Genomic DNA, 19,604 nt, shown 5'->3' on the forward strand with positions numbered 1-19,604 from the left:
GTCAGGCAGTTCACTGTCAGAGGTCATGGCATCCTCCCCCCAACAGTTACTGGCCAATCAGAGGAACTATAGTCAGTCCCCAGCACGGAATCGGGCTGGAATGAAAAATAGGGGCAGTGACACCGCTGTCAGTCAGGCAAGTCACAGCGATGGAAGTGGGACAGTTATCACGAGGCAGTGACAGTCCTTTCTGCAAGGGACCGGATGTTAGGCAAACGGTACCCCCAAAACCTGCCAGTGTTTACCCGGTAACCTGAACATTTGGCATGGACGCAACATATCTCTCCAGCCCCCCCGCCCCCCCTCTCCCCCAACCAACCGGATTTTATATCCACCCATCTACATCCGCCCATTTATAGAGTGGAATGTATTAAGATCCAACCAATGCAGCATCGCTCACTGACTCTGTCTCTCTCAGTGTCGCTCACTGACTCTGTCTCTCTCAGTGTCACTCACTGACTCTGTCTCTCTCAGTGTCTCTCACTGACTCTGTCTCTCTCAGTGTCTCTCACTATCTCTGTCTCTCTCAGTGTCGTTCACTGACTCTGTCTCTCTCAGTGTCTCTCACTGACTCTGTCTCTCTCAGTGTCTCTCACTATCTCTGTCTCTCTCAGTGTCGTTCACTGTCTCTGTCTCTCTCAGTGTCGCTCACTGACTCTGTCTCTCTCAGTGTCACTCACTGACTCTGTCTCTCTCAGTGTCGCTCACTGACTCTGTCTCTCTCAGTGTCTCTCACTATCTCAGTCTCTCTCAGTGTCGCTCACTGACTCTGTCTCTCTCATCGTCGCTCACTGATTATGTCTCTCTCAGTGTCTCTCACTATCTCTGTCTCTCTCAGTGTCGCTCACTGATTATGTCCCTCTCAGTGTCGCTCACTGACTCTGTCTCTCTCAGTGTCTCTCACTGACTCTGTCTCTCTCAGTGTCGCTCACTGTCTCTGTCTCTCTCAGTGTCGCTCACTGATTATGTCTCTCTCAGTGTCGCTCACTGACTCTGTCTCTCTCAGTGTCGCTCACTGTCTCTGTCTCTCTCAGTGTCGCTCACTGACTCTGTCTCTCTCAGTGTCGCTCACTGACTCTGTCTCTCTCAGTGTCACTCACTGACTCTGTCTCTCAGTGTCGCTCACTGACTCTGTCTCTCTCAGTGTCTCTCACTGACTCTGTCTCTCTCAGTGTCACTCACTGTCTCTGTCTCTCTCAGTGTCGCTCACTGATTATGTCTCTCTCAGTGTCGCTCACTGACTCTGTCTCTCTCAGTGTCGCTCACTGTCTCTGTCTCTCTCAGTGTCGCTCACTGACTCTGTCTCTCTCAGTGTCGCTCACTGACTCTGTCTCTCTCAGTGTCACTCACTGACTCTGTCTCTCAGTGTCGCTCACTGACTCGGTCTCTCTCAGTGTCGCACACTGATTCTGTCTCTCTCAGCGTCTCTCACTATCTCTGTCTCTCTCAGTGTCGCTCACTGACTCTGTCTCTCAGTGTCGCTCACTGACTCTGTCACTCTCAGTGTCGCTCACTGACTCTGTCTCGCTCAGTGTCGCTCACTGACTCTGTCTCTCAGTGTCGCTCACTGACTCTGTCTCTCTCAGTGTCGCTCACTGACTCTGTCTCTCAGTGTCACTCACTGACTCTGTCTCTCTCAGTGTCGCTCACTGACTCTGTCTCTCAGTGTCGCTCACTGTCTCTGTCTCTCAGTGTCGCTCACTGACTCTGTCTCTCAGTGTCGCTCACTGTCTCTGTCTCTCAGCGTCTCTCACTATCTCTATCTCTCTCAGTGTCGCTCACTGACTCTGTCTCTCAGTGTCGCTCACTGACTCTGTCTCTCTCAGTGTCGCTCACTGACTCTGTCTCTCAGTGTCGCTCACTGACTCTGTCTCTCTCAGTGTCGCTCACTGACTCTGTCTCTCAGTGTCGCTCACTGACTCTGTCTTTCAGTGTCGCTCACTGACTCTGTCTCTCAGTGTCGCTCACTGACTCTGTCTTTCTCAGTGTCTCTCACTGACTCTGTCTCTCTCAGTGTCGCTCACTGACTCTGTCTCTCAGTGTCGCTCACTGACTCTGTCTCTCAGTGTCACTCACTGACTCTGTCTCTCTCAGTGTCGCTCACTGACTCTGTCTCTCAGTGTCGCTCACTGACTCTGTCTCTCTCTGTGTCGCTCACTGACTCTGTCTCTCTCAGTGTCACTCACTGACTCTGTCTCTCTCAGTGTCTCTCACTATCTCTGTCCCTCTCAGTGTCGCTCACTGACTCTGTCTCTCTCAGTGTCGCTCACTGACTCTGTCTCTCTCAGTGTCGCTCACTGACTCTGTCTCTCTCAGTGTCGCTCACTGACTGTGTCTCTCAGTGTCGCTCACTGACTCTGTCTCTCAGTGTCGCTCACTGACTCTGTCTCTCTCAGTGTCGCTCACTGACTCTGTCTCTCTCAGTGTCTCCCACTGACTCTGTCTCTCTCAGTGTCGCTCACTGTCTCTGTCTCTCTCAGCGCCGCTCACTGATTATGTCTCTCTCAGTGTCGCTCACTGTCTCTGTCTCTCTCAGTGTCGCTCACTGACTCTGTCTCTCAGTGTCGCTCACTGACTCTGTCTCTCTCAGTGTCGCTCACTGACTCGGTCTCTCAGTGTCTCTCACTATCTCTGTCTCTCTCAGTGTCTCTCACTGTCTCTGTCTCTTTGTGTCGCTCACTGACTCTGTCTCTCTCAGTGTCGCTCACTGACTCTGTCTCTCTCAGTGTCGCTCACTGACTCTGTCTCTCAGTGTCGCTCACTGACTCTGTCTCTCTCAGTGTCGCTCACTGACTCTGTCTCTCTCAGTGTCGCTCACTGATTCTGTCTCTCAGTGTCTCTCACTGACTCTGTCTCTCAGTGTCGCTCACTGACTCTGTCTCTCTCAGTGTCGCTCACTGATTCTGTCTCTCAGTGTCTCTCACTGACTCTGTCTCTCTCAGTGTCGCTCACTGACTCTGTCTCTCTCAGTGTCGCTCACTGACTGTCTCTCTCAGTGTCGCTCACTGACTCTGTCTCTCTCAGTGTCGCTCACTGTCTCTGTCTCTCTCAGTGTCGCTCACTGACTCTGTCTCTCAGTGTCGCTCACTGACTCTGTCTCTCTCAGTGTCGCTCACTGACTCTGTCTCTCTCAGTGTCTCTCACTATCTCTGTCTCTCTCAGTGTCGCTCACTGACTCTGTCTCTCTCATCGTCGCTCACTGATTATGTCTCTCTCAGTGTCTCTCACTATCTCTGTCTCTCTCAGTGTCGCTCACTGACTCTGTCTCTCAGTGTCACTCACTGACTCTGTCTCTCTCAGTGTCGCTCACTGACTCTGTCTCTCAGTGTCGCTCACTGACTCTGTCTTTCAGTGTCGCTCACTGACTCTGTCTCTCTCTGTGTCGCTCACTGACTCTGTCTTTCTCAGTGTCTCTCACTGACTCTGTCTCTCTCAGTGTCGCTCACTGACTCTGTCTCTCAGTGTCGCTCACTGACTCTGTCTCTCAGTGTCACTCACTGACTCTGTCTCTCTCAGTGTCGCTCACTGACTCTGTCTCTCTCAGTGTCGCTCACTGACTGTCTCTCTCAGTGTCGCTCACTGACTCTGTCTCTCTCAGTGTCGCTCACTGTCTCTGTCTCTCTCAGTGTCGCTCACTGACTCTGTCTCTCTCAGTGTCGCTCACTGACTCTGTCTCTCTCAGTGTCTCTCACTATCTCTGTCTCTCTCAGTGTCGCTCACTGACTCTGTCTCTCTCATCGTCGCTCACTGATTATGTCTCTCTCAGTGTCTCTCACTATCTCTGTCTCTCTCAGTGTCGCTCACTGACTCTGTCTCTCAGTGTCACTCACTGACTCTGTCTCTCTCAGTGTCGCTCACTGACTCTGTCTCTCAGTGTCGCTCACTGACTCTGTCTTTCAGTGTCGCTCACTGACTCTGTCTCTCTCTGTGTCGCTCACTGACTCTGTCTTTCTCAGTGTCTCTCACTGACTCTGTCTCTCTCAGTGTCGCTCACTGACTCTGTCTCTCAGTGTCGCTCACTGACTCTGTCTCTCAGTGTCACTCACTGACTCTGTCTGTCTCAGTGTCGCTCACTGACTCTGTCTCTCAGTGTCGCTCACTGACTCTGTCTCTCTCTGTGTCGCTCACTGACTCTGTCTCTCTCAGTGTCGCTCACTGACTCTGTCTCTCTCAGTGTCTCTCACTATCTCTGTCCCTCTCAGTGTCGCTCACTGACTCTGTCTCTCTCAGTGTCGCTCACTGACTCTGTCTCTCTCAGTGTCGCTCACTGACTCTGTCTCTCTCAGTGTCGCTCACTGACTGTGTCTCTCAGTGTCGCTCACTGACTCTGTCTCTCAGTGTCGCTCACTGACTCTGTCTCTCTCAGTGTCGCTCACTGACTCTGTCTCTCTCAGTGTCTCCCACTGACTCTGTCTCTCTCAGTGTCGCTCACTGTCTCTGTCTCTCTCAGCGCCGCTCACTGATTATGTCTCTCTCAGTGTCGCTCACTGTCTCTGTCTCTCTCAGTGTCGCTCACTGACTCTGTCTCTCAGTGTCGCTCACTGACTCTGTCTCTCTCAGTGTCGCTCACTGACTCGGTCTCTCAGTGTCGCTCACTGACTCTGTCTCTCAGTGTCGCTCACTGTCTCTGTCTCTCTCAGTGTCGCTCACTGACTCGGTCTCTCTCAGTGTCGCTCACTGATTCTGTCTCTCAGTGTCGCTCACTGACTCTGTCTCTCAGTGTCGCTCACTGACTCTGTCTCTCTCAGTGTCGCTCACTGTCTCTGTCTCTCTCAGTGTCACTCACTGTCTCTGTCTCTCTCAGTGTCGCTCACTGACTCTGTCTCTCTCAGTGTCGCTCACTGATTCTGTCTCCCTCAGTGTCGCTCACTGATTCTGTCTCTCAGTGTCGCTCACTGACTCTGTCTCTCTCAGTGTCGCTCACTGACTCTGTCTCTCTGTGTCGCTCACTGATTCTGTCTCTCTCAGCGTCACTCACTGATTCTGTCTCTCAGTGTCTCTCACTATCTCTGTCTCTCTCAGTGTCTCTCACTGTCTCTGTCTCTTTGTGTCGCTCACTGACTCTGTCTCTCTCAGTGTCGCTCACTGACTCTGTCTCTCTCAGTGTCGCTCACTGACTCTGTCTCTCAGTGTCGCTCACTGACTCTGTCTCTCTCAGTGTCGCTCACTGACTCTGTCTCTCAGTGTCACTCACTGATTCTGTCTCTCTCAGTGTCGCTCACTGACTCTGTCTCTCAGTGTCGCTCACTGTCTCTGTCTCTCAGTGTCGCTCACTGACTCTGTCTCTCAGTGTCGCTCACTGTCTCTGTCTCTCAGCGTCTCTCACTATCTCTATCTCTCTCAGTGTCGCTCACTGACTCTGTCTCTCAGTGTCGCTCACTGACTCTGTCTCTCTCAGTGTCGCTCACTGACTCTGTCTCTCAGTGTCGCTCACTGACTCTGTCTCTCTCAGTGTCGCTCACTGACTCTGTCTCTCAGTGTCGCTCACTGACTCTGTCTTTCAGTGTCGCTCACTGACTCTGTCTCTCAGTGTCGCTCACTGACTCTGTCTTTCTCAGTGTCTCTCACTGACTCTGTCTCTCTCAGTGTCGCTCACTGACTCTGTCTCTCAGTGTCGCTCACTGACTCTGTCTCTCAGTGTCACTCACTGACTCTGTCTCTCTCAGTGTCGCTCACTGACTCTGTCTCTCAGTGTCGCTCACTGACTCTGTCTCTCTCTGTGTCGCTCACTGACTCTGTCTCTCTCAGTGTCACTCACTGACTCTGTCTCTCTCAGTGTCTCTCACTATCTCTGTCCCTCTCAGTGTCGCTCACTGACTCTGTCTCTCTCAGTGTCGCTCACTGACTCTGTCTCTCTCAGTGTCGCTCACTGACTCTGTCTCTCTCAGTGTCATTCACTGACTGTGTCTCTCAGTGTCGCTCACTGACTCTGTCTCTCAGTGTCGCTCACTGACTCTGTCTCTCTCAGTGTCGCTCACTGACTCTGTCTCTCTCAGTGTCTCCCACTGACTCTGTCTCTCTCAGTGTCGCTCACTGTCTCTGTCTCTCTCAGCGCCGCTCACTGATTATGTCTCTCTCAGTGTCGCTCACTGTCTCTGTCTCTCTCAGTGTCGCTCACTGACTCTGTCTCTCAGTGTCGCTCACTGACTCTGTCTCTCTCAGTGTCGCTCACTGACTCGGTCTCTCAGTGTCTCTCACTATCTCTGTCTCTCTCAGTGTCTCTCACTGTCTCTGTCTCTTTGTGTCGCTCACTGACTCTGTCTCTCTCAGTGTCGCTCACTGACTCTGTCTCTCTCAGTGTCGCTCACTGACTCTGTCTCTCAGTGTCGCTCACTGACTCTGTCTCTCTCAGTGTCGCTCACTGACTCTGTCTCTCTCAGTGTCGCTCACTGATTCTGTCTCTCAGTGTCTCTCACTGACTCTGTCTCTCAGTGTCGCTCACTGACTCTGTCTCTCTCAGTGTCGCTCACTGATTCTGTCTCTCAGTGTCTCTCACTGACTCTGTCTCTCTCAGTGTCGCTCACTGACTCTGTCTCTCTCAGTGTCGCTCACTGACTGTCTCTCTCAGTGTCGCTCACTGACTCTGTCTCTCTCAGTGTCGCTCACTGTCTCTGTCTCTCTCAGTGTCGCTCACTGACTCTGTCTCTCAGTGTCGCTCACTGACTCTGTCTCTCTCAGTGTCGCTCACTGACTCTGTCTCTCTCAGTGTCTCTCACTATCTCTGTCTCTCTCAGTGTCGCTCACTGACTCTGTCTCTCTCATCGTCGCTCACTGATTATGTCTCTCTCAGTGTCTCTCACTATCTCTGTCTCTCTCAGTGTCGCTCACTGACTCTGTCTCTCAGTGTCACTCACTGACTCTGTCTCTCTCAGTGTCGCTCACTGACTCTGTCTCTCAGTGTCGCTCACTGACTCTGTCTTTCAGTGTCGCTCACTGACTCTGTCTCTCTCTGTGTCGCTCACTGACTCTGTCTTTCTCAGTGTCTCTCACTGACTCTGTCTCTCTCAGTGTCGCTCACTGACTCTGTCTCTCAGTGTCGCTCACTGACTCTGTCTCTCAGTGTCACTCACTGACTCTGTCTCTCTCAGTGTCGCTCACTGACTCTGTCTCTCTCAGTGTCGCTCACTGACTGTCTCTCTTAGTGTCGCTCACTGACTCTGTCTCTCTCAGTGTCGCTCACTGTCTCTGTCTCTCTCAGTGTCGCTCACTGACTCTGTCTCTCTCAGTGTCGCTCACTGACTCTGTCTCTCTCAGTGTCTCTCACTATCTCTGTCTCTCTCAGTGTCGCTCACTGACTCTGTCTCTCTCATCGTCGCTCACTGATTATGTCTCTCTCAGTGTCTCTCACTATCTCTGTCTCTCTCAGTGTCGCTCACTGACTCTGTCTCTCAGTGTCACTCACTGACTCTGTCTCTCTCAGTGTCGCTCACTGACTCTGTCTCTCAGTGTCGCTCACTGACTCTGTCTTTCAGTGTCGCTCACTGACTCTGTCTCTCTCTGTGTCGCTCACTGACTCTGTCTTTCTCAGTGTCTCTCACTGACTCTGTCTCTCTCAGTGTCGCACACTGACTCTGTCTCTCAGTGTCACTCACTGACTCTGTCTCTCTCAGTGTCGCTCACTGACTCTGTCTCTCAGTGTCGCTCACTGACTCTGTCTCTCTCTGTGTCGCTCACTGACTCTGTCTCTCTCAGTGTCGCTCACTGACTCTGTCTCTCTCAGTGTCTCTCACTATCTCTGTCCCTCTCAGTGTCGCTCACTGACTCTGTCTCTCTCAGTGTCGCTCACTGACTCTGTCTCTCTCAGTGTCGCTCACTGACTCTGTCTCTCTCAGTGTCGCTCACTGACTGTGTCTCTCAGTGTCGCTCACTGACTCTGTCTCTCAGTGTCGCTCACTGACTCTGTCTCTCTCAGTGTCGCTCACTGACTCTGTCTCTCTCAGTGTCTCCCACTGACTCTGTCTCTCTCAGTGTCGCTCACTGTCTCTGTCTCTCTCAGCGCCGCTCACTGATTATGTCTCTCTCAGTGTCGCTCACTGTCTCTGTCTCTCTCAGTGTCGCTCACTGACTCTGTCTCTCAGTGTCGCTCACTGACTCTGTCTCTCTCAGTGTCGCTCACTGACTCGGTCTCTCAGTGTCGCTCACTGACTCTGTCTCTCAGTGTCGCTCACTGTCTCTGTCTCTCTCAGTGTCGCTCACTGACTCGGTCTCTCTCAGTGTCGCTCACTGATTCTGTCTCTCAGTGTCGCTCACTGACTCTGTCTCTCAGTGTCGCTCACTGACTCTGTCTCTCTCAGTGTCGCTCACTGTCTCTGTCTCTCTCAGTGTCACTCACTGTCTCTGTCTCTCTCAGTGTCGCTCACTGACTCTGTCTCTCTCAGTGTCGCTCACTGATTCTGTCTCCCTCAGTGTCGCTCACTGATTCTGTCTCTCAGTGTCGCTCACTGACTCTGTCTCTCTCAGTGTCGCTCACTGACTCTGTCTCTCTGTGTCGCTCACTGATTCTGTCTCTCTCAGCGTCACTCACTGATTCTGTCTCTCAGTGTCTCTCACTATCTCTGTCTCTCTCAGTGTCTCTCACTGTCTCTGTCTCTTTGTGTCGCTCACTGACTCTGTCTCTCTCAGTGTCGCTCACTATCTCAGTCTCTCTCAGTGTCGCTCACTGACTCTGTCTCTCTCATCGTCGCTCACTGATTATGTCTCTCTCAGTGTCTCTCACTATCTCTGTCTCTCTCAGTGTCGCTCACTGATTATGTCCCTCTCAGTGTCGCTCACTGACTCTGTCTCTCTCAGTGTCTCTCACTGACTCTGTCTCTCTCAGTGTCGCTCACTGTCTCTGTCTCTCTCAGTGTCGCTCACTGATTATGTCTCTCTCAGTGTCGCTCACTGACTCTGTCTCTCTCAGTGTCGCTCACTGTCTCTGTCTCTCTCAGTGTCGCTCACTGACTCTGTCTCTCTCAGTGTCGCTCACTGACTCTGTCTCTCTCAGTGTCACTCACTGACTCTGTCTCTCAGTGTCGCTCACTGACTCTGTCTCTCTCAGTGTCTCTCACTGACTCTGTCTCTCTCAGTGTCACTCACTGTCTCTGTCTCTCTCAGTGTCGCTCACTGATTATGTCTCTCTCAGTGTCGCTCACTGACTCTGTCTCTCTCAGTGTCGCTCACTGTCTCTGTCTCTCTCAGTGTCGCTCACTGACTCTGTCTCTCTCAGTGTCGCTCACTGACTCTGTCTCTCTCAGTGTCACTCACTGACTCTGTCTCTCAGTGTCGCTCACTGACTCGGTCTCTCTCAGTGTCGCACACTGATTCTGTCTCTCTCAGCGTCTCTCACTATCTCTGTCTCTCTCAGTGTCGCTCACTGACTCTGTCTCTCAGTGTCGCTCACTGACTCTGTCACTCTCAGTGTCGCTCACTGACTCTGTCTCGCTCAGTGTCGCTCACTGACTCTGTCTCTCAGTGTCGCTCACTGACTCTGTCTCTCTCAGTGTCGCTCACTGACTCTGTCTCTCAGTGTCACTCACTGACTCTGTCTCTCTCAGTGTCGCTCACTGACTCTGTCTCTCAGTGTCGCTCACTGTCTCTGTCTCTCAGTGTCGCTCACTGACTCTGTCTCTCAGTGTCGCTCACTGTCTCTGTCTCTCAGCGTCTCTCACTATCTCTATCTCTCTCAGTGTCGCTCACTGACTCTGTCTCTCAGTGTCGCTCACTGACTCTGTCTCTCTCAGTGTCGCTCACTGACTCTGTCTCTCAGTGTCGCTCACTGACTCTGTCTCTCTCAGTGTCGCTCACTGACTCTGTCTCTCAGTGTCGCTCACTGACTCTGTCTTTCAGTGTCGCTCACTGACTCTGTCTCTCAGTGTCGCTCACTGACTCTGTCTTTCTCAGTGTCTCTCACTGACTCTGTCTCTCTCAGTGTCGCTCACTGACTCTGTCTCTCAGTGTCGCTCACTGACTCTGTCTCTCAGTGTCACTCACTGACTCTGTCTCTCTCAGTGTCGCTCACTGACTCTGTCTCTCAGTGTCGCTCACTGACTCTGTCTCTCTCTGTGTCGCTCACTGACTCTGTCTCTCTCAGTGTCACTCACTGACTCTGTCTCTCTCAGTGTCTCTCACTATCTCTGTCCCTCTCAGTGTCGCTCACTGACTCTGTCTCTCTCAGTGTCGCTCACTGACTCTGTCTCTCTCAGTGTCGCTCACTGACTCTGTCTCTCTCAGTGTCGCTCACTGACTGTGTCTCTCAGTGTCGCTCACTGACTCTGTCTCTCAGTGTCGCTCACTGACTCTGTCTCTCTCAGTGTCGCTCACTGACTCTGTCTCTCTCAGTGTCTCCCACTGACTCTGTCTCTCTCAGTGTCGCTCACTGTCTCTGTCTCTCTCAGCGCCGCTCACTGATTATGTCTCTCTCAGTGTCGCTCACTGTCTCTGTCTCTCTCAGTGTCGCTCACTGACTCTGTCTCTCAGTGTCGCTCACTGACTCTGTCTCTCTCAGTGTCGCTCACTGACTCGGTCTCTCAGTGTCTCTCACTATCTCTGTCTCTCTCAGTGTCTCTCACTGTCTCTGTCTCTTTGTGTCGCTCACTGACTCTGTCTCTCTCAGTGTCGCTCACTGACTCTGTCTCTCTCAGTGTCGCTCACTGACTCTGTCTCTCAGTGTCGCTCACTGACTCTGTCTCTCTCAGTGTCGCTCACTGACTCTGTCTCTCTCAGTGTCGCTCACTGATTCTGTCTCTCAGTGTCTCTCACTGACTCTGTCTCTCAGTGTCGCTCACTGACTCTGTCTCTCTCAGTGTCGCTCACTGATTCTGTCTCTCAGTGTCTCTCACTGACTCTGTCTCTCTCAGTGTCGCTCACTGACTCTGTCTCTCTCAGTGTCGCTCACTGACTGTCTCTCTCAGTGTCGCTCACTGACTCTGTCTCTCTCAGTGTCGCTCACTGTCTCTGTCTCTCTCAGTGTCGCTCACTGACTCTGTCTCTCAGTGTCGCTCACTGACTCTGTCTCTCTCAGTGTCGCTCACTGACTCTGTCTCTCTCAGTGTCTCTCACTATCTCTGTCTCTCTCAGTGTCGCTCACTGACTCTGTCTCTCTCATCGTCGCTCACTGATTATGTCTCTCTCAGTGTCTCTCACTATCTCTGTCTCTCTCAGTGTCGCTCACTGACTCTGTCTCTCAGTGTCACTCACTGACTCTGTCTCTCTCAGTGTCGCTCACTGACTCTGTCTCTCAGTGTCGCTCACTGACTCTGTCTTTCAGTGTCGCTCACTGACTCTGTCTCTCTCTGTGTCGCTCACTGACTCTGTCTTTCTCAGTGTCTCTCACTGACTCTGTCTCTCTCAGTGTCGCTCACTGACTCTGTCTCTCAGTGTCGCTCACTGACTCTGTCTCTCAGTGTCACTCACTGACTCTGTCTCTCTCAGTGTCGCTCACTGACTCTGTCTCTCTCAGTGTCGCTCACTGACTGTCTCTCTCAGTGTCGCTCACTGACTCTGTCTCTCTCAGTGTCGCTCACTGTCTCTGTCTCTCTCAGTGTCGCTCACTGACTCTGTCTCTCTCAGTGTCGCTCACTGACTCTGTCTCTCTCAGTGTCTCTCACTATCTCTGTCTCTCTCAGTGTCGCTCACTGACTCTGTCTCTCTCATCGTCGCTCACTGATTATGTCTCTCTCAGTGTCTCTCACTATCTCTGTCTCTCTCAGTGTCGCTCACTGACTCTGTCTCTCAGTGTCACTCACTGACTCTGTCTCTCTCAGTGTCGCTCACTGACTCTGTCTCTCAGTGTCGCTCACTGACTCTGTCTTTCAGTGTCGCTCACTGACTCTGTCTCTCTCTGTGTCGCTCACTGACTCTGTCTTTCTCAGTGTCTCTCACTGACTCTGTCTCTCTCAGTGTCGCTCACTGACTCTGTCTCTCAGTGTCGCTCACTGACTCTGTCTCTCAGTGTCACTCACTGACTCTGTCTGTCTCAGTGTCGCTCACTGACTCTGTCTCTCAGTGTCGCTCACTGACTCTGTCTCTCTCTGTGTCGCTCACTGACTCTGTCTCTCTCAGTGTCGCTCACTGACTCTGTCTCTCTCAGTGTCTCTCACTATCTCTGTCCCTCTCAGTGTCGCTCACTGACTCTGTCTCTCTCAGTGTCGCTCACTGACTCTGTCTCTCTCAGTGTCGCTCACTGACTCTGTCTCTCTCAGTGTCGCTCACTGACTGTGTCTCTCAGTGTCGCTCACTGACTCTGTCTCTCAGTGTCGCTCACTGACTCTGTCTCTCTCAGTGTCGCTCACTGACTCTGTCTCTCTCAGTGTCTCCCACTGACTCTGTCTCTCTCAGTGTCGCTCACTGTCTCTGTCTCTCTCAGCGCCGCTCACTGATTATGTCTCTCTCAGTGTCGCTCACTGTCTCTGTCTCTCTCAGTGTCGCTCACTGACTCTGTCTCTCAGTGTCGCTCACTGACTCTGTCTCTCTCAGTGTCGCTCACTGACTCGGTCTCTCAGTGTCGCTCACTGACTCTGTCTCTCAGTGTCGCTCACTGTCTCTGTCTCTCTCAGTGTCGCTCACTGACTCGGTCTCTCTCAGTGTCGCTCACTGATTCTGTCTCTCAGTGTCGCTCACTGACTCTGTCTCTCAGTGTCGCTCACTGACTCTGTCTCTCTCAGTGTCGCTCACTGTCTCTGTCTCTCTCAGTGTCACTCACTGTCTCTGTCTCTCTCAGTGTCGCTCACTGACTCTGTCTCTCTCAGTGTCGCTCACTGATTCTGTCTCCCTCAGTGTCGCTCACTGATTCTGTCTCTCAGTGTCGCTCACTGACTCTGTCTCTCTCAGTGTCGCTCACTGACTCTGTCTCTCTGTGTCGCTCACTGATTCTGTCTCTCTCAGCGTCACTCACTGATTCTGTCTCTCAGTGTCTCTCACTATCTCTGTCTCTCTCAGTGTCTCTCACTGTCTCTGTCTCTTTGTGTCGCTCACTGACTCTGTCTCTCTCAGTGTCGCTCACTGACTCTGTCTCTCTCAGTGTCGCTCACTGACTCTGTCTCTCAGTGTCGCTCACTGACTCTGTCTCTCTCAGTGTCGCTCACTGACTCTGTCTCTCAGTGTCACTCACTGATTCTGTCTCTCTCAGTGTCGCTCACTGACTCTGTCTCTCAGTGTCGCTCACTGTCTCTGTCTCTCAGTGTCGCTCACTGACTCTGTCTCTCAGTGTCGCTCACTGTCTCTGTCTCTCAGCGTCTCTCACTATCTCTATCTCTCTCAGTGTCGCTCACTGACTCTGTCTCTCAGTGTCGCTCACTGACTCTGTCTCTCTCAGTGTCGCTCACTGACTCTGTCTCTCAGTGTCGCTCACTGACTCTGTCTCTCTCAGTGTCGCTCACTGACTCTGTCTCTCAGTGTCGCTCACTGACTCTGTCTTTCAGTGTCGCTCACTGACTCTGTCTCTCAGTGTCGCTCACTGACTCTGTCTTTCTCAGTGTCTCTCACTGACTCTGTCTCTCTCAGTGTCGCTCACTGACTCTGTCTCTCAGTGTCGCTCACTGACTCTGTCTCTCAGTGTCACTCACTGACTCTGTCTCTCTCAGTGTCGCTCACTGACTCTGTCTCTCAGTGTCGCTCACTGACTCTGTCTCTCTCTGTGTCGCTCACTGACTCTGTCTCTCTCAGTGTCACTCACTGACTCTGTCTCTCTCAGTGTCTCTCACTATCTCTGTCCCTCTCAGTGTCGCTCACTGACTCTGTCTCTCTCAGTGTCGCTCACTGACTCTGTCTCTCTCAGTGTCGCTCACTGACTCTGTCTCTCTCAGTGTCATTCACTGACTGTGTCTCTCAGTGTCGCTCACTGACTCTGTCTCTCAGTGTCGCTCACTGACTCTGTCTCTCTCAGTGTCGCTCACTGACTCTGTCTCTCTCAGTGTCTCCCACTGACTCTGTCTCTCTCAGTGTCGCTCACTGTCTCTGTCTCTCTCAGCGCCGCTCACTGATTATGTCTCTCTCAGTGTCGCTCACTGTCTCTGTCTCTCTCAGTGTCGCTCACTGACTCTGTCTCTCAGTGTCGCTCACTGACTCTGTCTCTCTCAGTGTCGCTCACTGACTCGGTCTCTCAGTGTCTCTCACTATCTCTGTCTCTCTCAGTGTCTCTCACTGTCTCTGTCTCTTTGTGTCGCTCACTGACTCTGTCTCTCTCAGTGTCGCTCACTGACTCTGTCTCTCTCAGTGTCGCTCACTGACTCTGTCTCTCAGTGTCGCTCACTGACTCTGTCTCTCTCAGTGTCGCTCACTGACTCTGTCTCTCTCAGTGTCGCTCACTGATTCTGTCTCTCAGTGTCTCTCACTGACTCTGTCTCTCAGTGTCGCTCACTGACTCTGTCTCTCTCAGTGTCGCTCACTGATTCTGTCTCTCAGTGTCTCTCACTGACTCTGTCTCTCTCAGTGTCGCTCACTGACTCTGTCTCTCTCAGTGTCGCTCACTGACTGTCTCTCTCAGTGTCGCTCACTGACTCTGTCTCTCTCAGTGTCGCTCACTGTCTCTGTCTCTCTCAGTGTCGCTCACTGACTCTGTCTCTCAGTGTCGCTCACTGACTCTGTCTCTCTCAGTGTCGCTCACTGACTCTGTCTCTCTCAGTGTCTCTCACTATCTCTGTCTCTCTCAGTGTCGCTCACTGACTCTGTCTCTCTCATCGTCGCTCACTGATTATGTCTCTCTCAGTGTCTCTCACTATCTCTGTCTCTCTCAGTGTCGCTCACTGACTCTGTCTCTCAGTGTCACTCACTGACTCTGTCTCTCTCAGTGTCGCTCACTGACTCTGTCTCTCAGTGTCGCTCACTGACTCTGTCTTTCAGTGTCGCTCACTGACTCTGTCTCTCTCTGTGTCGCTCACTGACTCTGTCTTTCTCAGTGTCTCTCACTGACTCTGTCTCTCTCAGTGTCGCTCACTGACTCTGTCTCTCAGTGTCGCTCACTGACTCTGTCTCTCAGTGTCACTCACTGACTCTGTCTCTCTCAGTGTCGCTCACTGACTCTGTCTCTCTCAGTGTCGCTCACTGACTGTCTCTCTTAGTGTCGCTCACTGACTCTGTCTCTCTCAGTGTCGCTCACTGTCTCTGTCTCTCTCAGTGTCGCTCACTGACTCTGTCTCTCTCAGTGTCGCTCACTGACTCTGTCTCTCTCAGTGTCTCTCACTATCTCTGTCTCTCTCAGTGTCGCTCACTGACTCTGTCTCTCTCATCGTCGCTCACTGATTATGTCTCTCTCAGTGTCTCTCACTATCTCTGTCTCTCTCAGTGTCGCTCACTGACTCTGTCTCTCAGTGTCACTCACTGACTCTGTCTCTCTCAGTGTCGCTCACTGACTCTGTCTCTCAGTGTCGCTCACTGACTCTGTCTTTCAGTGTCGCTCACTGACTCTGTCTCTCTCTGTGTCGCTCACTGACTCTGTCTTTCTCAGTGTCTCTCACTGACTCTGTCTCTCTCAGTGTCGCACACTGACTCTGTCTCTCAGTGTCACTCACTGACTCTGTCTCTCTCAGTGTCGCTCACTGACTCTGTCTCTCAGTGTCGCTCACTGACTCTGTCTCTCTCTGTGTCGCTCACTGACTCTGTCTCTCTCAGTGTCGCTCACTGACTCTGTCTCTCTCAGTGTCTCTCACTATCTCTGTCCCTCTCAGTGTCGCTCACTGACTCTGTCTCTCTCAGTGTCGCTCACTGACTCTGTCTCTCTCAGTGTCGCTCACTGACTCTGTCTCTCTCAGTGTCGCTCACTGACTGTGTCTCTCAGTGTCGCTCACTGACTCTGTCTCTCAGTGTCGCTCACTGACTCTGTCTCTCTCAGTGTCGCTCACTGACTCTGTCTCTCTCAGTGTCTCCCACTGACTCTGTCTCTCTCAGTGTCGCTCACTGTCTCTGTCTCTCTCAGCGCCGCTCACTGATTATGTCTCTCTCAGTGTCGCTCACTGTCTCTGTCTCTCTCAGTGTCGCTCACTGACTCTGTCTCTCAGTGTCGCTCACTGACTCTGTCTCTCTCAGTGTCGCTCACTGACTCGGTCTCTCAGTGTCGCTCACTGACTCTGTCTCTCAGTGTCGCTCACTGTCTCTGTCTCTCTCAGTGTCGCTCACTGACTCGGTCTCTCTCAGTGTCGCTCACTGATTCTGTCTCTCAGTGTCGCTCACTGACTCTGTCTCTCAGTGTCGCTCACTGACTCTGTCTCTCTCAGTGTCGCTCACTGTCTCTGTCTCTCTCAGTGTCACTCACTGTCTCTGTCTCTCTCAGTGTCGCTCACTGACTCTGTCTCTCTCAGTGTCGCTCACTGATTCTGTCTCCCTCAGTGTCGCTCACTGATTCTGTCTCTCAGTGTCGCTCACTGACTCTGTCTCTCTCAGTGTCGCTCACTGACTCTGTCTCTCTGTGTCGCTCACTGATTCTGTCTCTCTCAGCGTCACTCACTGATTCTGTCTCTCAGTGTCTCTCACTATCTCTGTCTCTCTCAGTGTCTCTCACTGTCTCTGTCTCTTTGTGTCGCTCACTGACTCTGTCTCTCTCAGTGTCGCTCACTGACTCTGTCTCTCTCAGTGTCGCTCACTGACTCTGTCTCTCAGTGTCGCTCACTGACTCTGTCTCTCTCAGTGTCGCTCACTGACTCTGTCTCTCTCAGTGTCGCTCACTGATTCTGTCTCTCAGTGTCTCTCACTGACTCTGTCTCTCAGTGTCGCTCACTGACTCTGTCTCTCTCAGTGTCGCTCACTGACTCGGTCTCTCAGTGTCTCTCACTATCTCTGTCTCTCTCAGTGTCTCTCACTGTCTCTGTCTCTTTGTGTCGCTCACTGACTCTGTCTCTCTCAGTGTCGCTCACTGACTCTGTCTCTCTCAGTGTCGCTCACTGACTCTGTCTCTCAGTGTCGCTCACTGACTCTGTCTCTCTCAGTGTCGCTCACTGACTCTGTCTCTCTCAGTGTCGCTCACTGATTCTGTCTCTCAGTGTCTCTCACTGACTCTGTCTCTCAGTGTCGCTCACTGACTCTGTCTCTCTCAGTGTCGCTCACTGATTCTGTCTCTCAGTGTCTCTCACTGACTCTGTCTCTCTCAGTGTCGCTCACTGACTCTGTCTCTCTCAGTGTCGCTCACTGACTGTCTCTCTCAGAGTCGCTCACTGACTCTGTCTCTCTCAGTGTCGCTCACTGTCTCTGTCTCTCTCAGTGTCGCTCACTGACTCTGTCTCTCAGTGTCGCTCACTGACTCTGTCTCTCTCAGTGTCGCTCACTGACTCTGTCTCTCTCAGTGTCTCTCACTATCTCTGTCTCTCTCAGTGTCGCTCACTGACTCTGTCTCTCTCATCGTTGCTCACTGATTATGTCTCTCTCAGTGTCTCTCACTATCTCTGTCTCTCTCAGTGTCGCTCACTGACTCGGTCTCTCAGTGTCACTCACTGACTCTGTCTCTCTCAGTGTCGCTCACTGACTCTGTCTCTCAGTGTCGCTCACTGACTCTGTCTTTCAGTGTCGCTCACTGACTCTGTCTCTCTCTGTGTCGCTCACTGACTCTGTCTTTCTCAGTGTCTCTCACTGACTCTGTCTCTCTCAGTGTCGCTCACTGACTCTGTCTCTCAGTGTCGCTCACTGACTCTGTCTCTCAGTGTCACTCACTGACTCTGTCTCTCTCAGTGTCGCTCACTGACTGTCTCTCTCAGTGTCGCTCACTGACTCTGTCTCTCTCAGTGTCGCTCACTCTCTCTGTCTCTCTCAGTGTCGCTCACTGACTCTGTCTCTCAGTGTCGCTCACTGACTCTGTCTCTCTCAGTGTCGCTCACTGACTCTGTCTCTCTCAGTGTCTCTCACTATCTCTGTCTCTCTCAGTGTCGCTCACTGACTCTGTCTCTCTCATCGTCGCTCACTGATTATGTCTCTCTCAGTGTCTCTCACTATCTCTGTCTCTCTCAGTGTCGCTCACTGACTCTGTCTCTCAGTGTCACTCACTGACTCTGTCTCTCTCAGTGTCGCTCACTGACTCTGTCTCTCAGTGTCGCTCACTGACTCTGTCTTTCAGTGTCGCTCACTGACTCTGTCTCTCTCTGTGTCGCTCACTGACTCTGTCTTTCTCAGTGTCTCTCACTGACTCTGTCTCTCTCAGTGTCGCTCACTGACTCTGTCTCTCAGTGTCGCTCACTGACTCTGTCTCTCAGTGTCACTCACTGACTCTGTCTCTCTCAGTGTCGCTCACTGACTCTGTCTCTCAGTGTCGCTCACTGACTCTGTCTCTCTCTCTGTCGCTCACTGACTCTGTCTCTCTCAGTGTCGCTCACTGACTCTGTCTCTCTCAGTGTCTCTCACTATCTCTGTCCCTCTCAGTGTCGCTCACTGACTCTGTCTCTCTCAGTGTCGCTCACTGACTCTGTCTCTCTCAGTGTCGCTCACTGACTCTGTCTCTCTCAGTGTCGCTCACTGACTGTGTCTCTCAGTGTCGCTCACTGACTCTGTCTCTCAGTGTCGCTCACTGACTCTGTCTCTCTCAGTGTCGCTCACTGACTCTGTCTCTCTCAGTGTCTCCCACTGACTCTGTCTCTCTCAGTGTCGCTCACTGTCTCTGTCTCTCTCAGCGCCGCTCACTGATTATGTCTCTCTCAGTGTCGCTCACTGTCTCTGTCTCTCTCAGTGTCGCTCACTGACTCTGTCTCTCAGTGTCGCTCACTGACTCTGTCTCTCTCAGTGTCGCTCACTGACTCGGTCTCTCAGTGTCGCTCACTGACTCTGTCTCTCAGTGTCGCTCACTGTCTCTGTCTCTCTCAGTGTCGCTCACTGACTCGGTCTCTCTCAGTGTCGCTCACTGATTCTGTCTCTCAGTGTCGCTCACTGACTCTGTCTCTCAGTGTCGCTCACTGACTCTGTCTCTCTCAGTGTCGCTCACTGTCTCTGTCTCTCTCAGTGTCACTCACTGTCTCTGTCTCTCTCAGTGTCGCTCACTGACTCTGTCTCTCTCAGTGTCGCTCACTGATTCTGTCTCCCTCAGTGTCGCTCACTGATTCTGTCTCTCAGTGTCGCTCACTGACTCTGTCTCTCTCAGTGTCGCTCACTGACTCTGTCTCTCTGTGTCGCTCACTGATTCTGTCTCTCTCAGCGTCACTCACTGATTCTGTCTCTCAGTGTCTCTCACTATCTCTGTCTCTCTCAGTGTCTCTCACTGTCTCTGTCTCTTTGTGTCGCTCACTGACTCTGTCTCTCTCAGTGTCGCTCACTGACTCTGTCTCTCTCAGTGTCGCTCACTGACTCTGTCTCTCAGTGTCGCTCACTGACTCTGTCTCTCTCAGTGTCGCTCACTGACTCTGTCTCTCTCAGTGTCGCTCACTGATTCTGTCTCTCAGTGTCTCTCACTGACTCTGTCTCTCAGTGTCGCTCACTGACTCTGTCTCTCTCAGTGCCGCTCACTGATTCTGTCTCTCAGTGTCTCTCACTGACTCTGTCTCTCTCAGTGTCGCTCACTGACTCTGTCTCTCTCAGTGTCGCTCACTGACTGTCTCTCTCAGTGTCGCTCACTGACTCTGTCTCTCTCAGCGTCGCTCACTGTCTCTGTCTCTCTCAGTGTCGCTCACTGACTCTGTCTCTCAGTGTCGCTCACTGACTCTGTCTCTCTCAGTGTC

At 52.2% G+C, this 19,604-nt stretch overlaps 1 protein-coding gene across 1 annotated transcript in view; it reads left to right on the forward strand.

Moving 5' to 3' along the window:
* LOC140388180 (dynein axonemal heavy chain 3-like) overlaps nucleotides 1-19,604 on the forward strand; it is a 1,528,048-nt gene that overhangs the window by 1,033,501 nt on the left and 474,943 nt on the right. The gene's annotated exons all lie outside the window — the stretch shown is intronic.

Source organism: Scyliorhinus torazame, chromosome 13, assembly GCF_047496885.1.
Source record: "Scyliorhinus torazame isolate Kashiwa2021f chromosome 13, sScyTor2.1, whole genome shotgun sequence".
Taxonomy (NCBI): Eukaryota; Metazoa; Chordata; class Chondrichthyes; order Carcharhiniformes; family Scyliorhinidae; genus Scyliorhinus; species Scyliorhinus torazame.